Source organism: Lygodium microphyllum, chromosome 30, assembly GCF_053477565.2.
Source record: "Lygodium microphyllum isolate KBCC chromosome 30, Lygodium_microphyllum_v1.1.10, whole genome shotgun sequence".
NCBI lineage: Eukaryota > Viridiplantae > Streptophyta > Polypodiopsida > Schizaeales > Lygodiaceae > Lygodium > Lygodium microphyllum.
Window position 1 is genome coordinate 27,020,576 of NC_141164.1, and position 4,457 is coordinate 27,025,032.

A 4,457-nucleotide genomic window follows, 5' to 3' on the forward strand; every position below is an offset into this window, starting at 1 on the left:
TAAAAGAAATAGATACATGAGCTTTAAAAACTTGTTTCCTAGTAGTTGTAGTCCTTCGTCCCTCGTTAAACTTTGCCTGATCCAAACAGAGATTGTGTTCTACCTCCACCATGTCCAATTGAGAATCTTAGTAGCTTGGAGGAAGTCCATGCCATCAATTTCATCTCTCCGATGTTTCTCTACTTGATTGTCTCCTCCCACCCATGGTCGTTTTCCTACTAATTGCATCCATGCATGGTACATTTTGTGTTTAGAAGGGGGAATAAATGCTTTTAATAGGTTATTGCTCCTTGCTCAACATAAGTTTATAACATAAAACACATTTGTATGTGAGCAAGTTAATAGAATGATTGAGAGATGCTGTAGGGCTAATGTAATCTATATATCTCTTTTTTTTAGTGAACTATATAAAGTGATGTATAAAGAGGCTTATTTTAGGGGGCAAAGAAAGATATATGATGTCCTTGCCTAGTTAAGAGTGGCTTGCACCTCACAATAGCTAGTAAGGTGTAAGAGCCATTAACGATGCAAGTGAATTTTAGTTTTAGATGTTATGGTATTGCTAAAAAAAAGATGATCAAATTGTTAGAATGTTGATGAGTTGAGCCTATCTTTTGACCTTTTGAGGTCAAAGTTTGGGGCTTTGTCCAAACTAGAAATAAAGAAGTGAGATGTTATAGTATCGAAGAATGGTTGCGTATCCTTAAATTTTGAAATTTGGGATCTAATCAATATTTTGAGCTTGTTGTAGGGTGAATGACTCATAAGGTTAGGAATTTGCAAGTTGATAGTCGCATAGAATGTTTAAAAAACATTGATGAGCAGGGCATTCTTTGCCTCTTGGATATTAGGAGGGTGTGGTGGGGATATGATTTAGAACCAATTTTAATAATTTTCTAAGAAGAGGATCCTCAATAATATTGAGGTTGGAAGTGGCAACATGTTGATGATCTTTAAGATGGAATCTTGAGTTCAGAGAGGGAAGAAAAGACCATCTAAATGTGATCGATGACCATACTGAGTTAGGGAGAGATATATCTTGAGAAAAAAATAATTCTCTTAAAAAATATTTGAAATGTATGTTCTCCAAGAGAACATTGGAAAATAAAACATGGATTACAATCATTTGACTTGTTTTAGGTAGAAGCAACATCCTTCCATGTGGTTGCTTAAGTAGAGAAACTTGTATCAATCATATAGTAAATTCTTAATAGTGCTGCTACAATCTTCCAATGATATACCTTTACGTTTCAAATTTGTTGAAGTAGAGCTTCGAGTGGAAGATTCATAGAGGATTGGGTTTCTATTTCCAAAGTTCCTTGGCTTGATAGAAGGGTATCCTCTTCTACTACCACATGATGATGTGATTAGTTGAGAAAAGTTGCTCCTTTTGTTTCCTTGTGGTGTAGATTCATGGATGTTAGTCTTTGAATGAAGTAGGCATTTATCAATAAGTTTTATACCATCTCCTTTAAGATTTGCAATAAGACTACCACTTCTACGAGTGAGTGTCTTTTTCATGGTTGATAGAATGAGCTCCTTGTAATGTGAATACTAATGATGCTTTGATGAAATCATGGCATTCACCAATCCATTTGAAAAAGATAATCATAGATTCTCTCAATGTTATTCCAATTAAAATATTTTCAACATTGTGGATGATGAACCACAATGCATGATCAAACCATAGAATAGAACTACTCTTTCATTCTGATTTGTGACTAGGAGCATCACAAGCACATTTCATAAAAGATCTAAAGTAATTCATACATCCATAAATCCTTTATGCCTTCTAGTTCTTTAGGGGACTTGGTGGATACAAAGACCATATGGGGAGGGGCATCTATTTGCTTCAAATGTTTGCATTGAGAAGGATCCCATTATCGTGTACCACCTGATAATGAAGAAGTTCCATCATGAGCTAGTCTAGAATATTCCTTAACAGCAGAGTAGATAGGTCTTTTTCACTGAGTAAAACGAGCCACATTTCAATTGGGATAGGGGCTACAAGAGTATAAGCCCCAAAACTCCAAGTCTTGTTATTTTTGTCTCAAAGAAGGAGCTCCAAATGTTGAGGTGGAATGAAGGCATCTACATAAAGAGTTTCCTCCTTGATATTTACCCATGATGGCGTATGCCAAGTAGTGGCAAGGACATTGGCCTCCTCTTCGGAATGTGGTGTGATGGGGGAATGAGAGAGGAATGTTCCACATTTTCAGGGCTTAGAGAGGGTGAGAGGATTTCAAACGATGTCATTGGCTTGGGATTCTCTGAAGAAAAGGGTACTTTGCTAATAGAAAATACATGTTTCAATATTTTTCTAGAAGAATCAAGCCATTTGGAATGAAATTTTTCATCATCTTATATACACATGGGTAGGCCTTTAGAAAGTGCTTTAAGTTTTGTGATAGTCGCTTTAGAGTCCACCAAATGAGTTTGGTATATTCTTAGCCATCTAATAGTATCAAGTTGCAAGAGTAGAAGGGCCTTGGAATCCGGATCATTGGCTAGGGCAGAAGAGTCAAGATGAATGAGAATATGGTGAAATTCGGCATCATTAAATGCATGTATGTAATCCTTGTATGAAGGTAGGAGGTGGAGGGAGCATATCACCATAGCCAAGAGACAACAACTCAAAATGCCACATATTCTAAAAAGACAATGATTAGAAGCATTAATGGTTATATAAGATAAAGATAGTAGCTATACATGGACACCATGACTACTAGTATGTGTGTGTTACCAATGAGCTTGTCACAATGATACGTGGATTGCTGAATTTGAGACATAGTGACAATAAGATGATGTTTATTTTTTTAAACTTGAGATAATGATATTTTGCATGAAATACATGTGGGGTGCTATGAACCAATTTCCACATAAGGAATACACATTGGGATTTTTTTTGTAGCATATCAATATTTTCTATATAACACAATTATTTAGAAATTTGGAGGATTGAAATTTCTTCCAAATCAAGGTAGTAAGAACATGGCGAAGAGCTGATCATGTTACCTGCAAAACCAACTAGAGATACAAATTAATGAGAACTAAAAGGCATCAATGAGTTGCAGGTGTTGGGGGATCACCTCGGTTGTTATCCCCTTCACACCATGTAGGTAATACCCAATTTGAAGTCAAGGAAGACATAGTTGTAGTGGTATAATTGCCTTTTGTCTCTTTAGTGTGAGTGAATCCAATTGTTGCTCCATATAAGCCTATAGAATGGGAGTAGTTATGGTGTGTTGTGAGAATCCCATATGATATTTGAGAGAACTTGGTATAATTTTCCAATTTTGTAGTACTAGTTATGAAGAAGATTAGTCAATAATGGAGAGAATGGCTTCTTTAAATATAAGTTTTGTGGTGTCAAGACAAAAAAATTCCAACTTCATAGAGTATATACATAGAATCCCAACAATGTAAGCTTGTATAATACCATTGGTGAGTGGAAGACATACGTAGAATCCCAGCAATGTAAGATTGTATTATATTATTGGTGAGTAGAACATAAATCATTCATTTATATGAGCATTTCAAAGGAACATATACAAAACTAATTGAAGAGAGATTTACCAATTTGATAGAGTGACCGAGGGAGCGAACTTGGGCAATTATTCATGGAGAAGACAATCGAGATTAAGGGGAGAGAAGCGATGGATGAAGTTGGATATCAAGAGGGAAAAACGAATGGCCATTTATAAGAACGTCATAGGGAAATATGGTGCATTGAATGGGGATGTAGGGTTTGTTTTTCAATTGTGATTTCTGTTAATCTTGCAAGATGTAATCGAATGGAATTAGACAACAATCATTAATTGATATTGGACATGGATGGATCGGTATTTGACCGTTAGAGAGATTCATAGTCATTCATAATATTATTATTTCCTTATCTCGAAGGGATGATGCATAAAGTATGTCACACAAAAAAACTAAGGGTGCATGAGTACTAACAAAAAAAATGAATGTGCATGAATGCAAAAGCCCTAAGTCCACAACTCCATAGTGGAAGTCAATTGATGCATAGTGGAGTTTTAATAACATGGCAATTTGAGCGCGGTAGTATTTGATTCACATTATTTGACTCCTCAAAACCGCTCCCGCCCCCCATTGCCACCTTCACTAGGGTATTGTCCATCTTAGGTTGGATGTGCGCGTGGACACAGAAGCCCCAAGTCCACAACTCCATAGTGTGGGAGTTGACTGACCATCATAGGAGGGTGATGTCCACATCTTAGGTTGGACGTGCGCATGGACATAGAAGCCCCAAGTCCACAACTCCATAGTGTGGGAGTTGACATACCATCATAGGAGGGATGTGCGCATGGACATAGAAGTCCTAAGTCCATAACTTGAAAGTCGATTGATGGGCATGTGGAGGGGCTCTAGAGTCTAAAAGGATGCTTTGCAAGGAAATGACGAGAAAATGGAGATGGGGTAGGGAGATGCTGAGA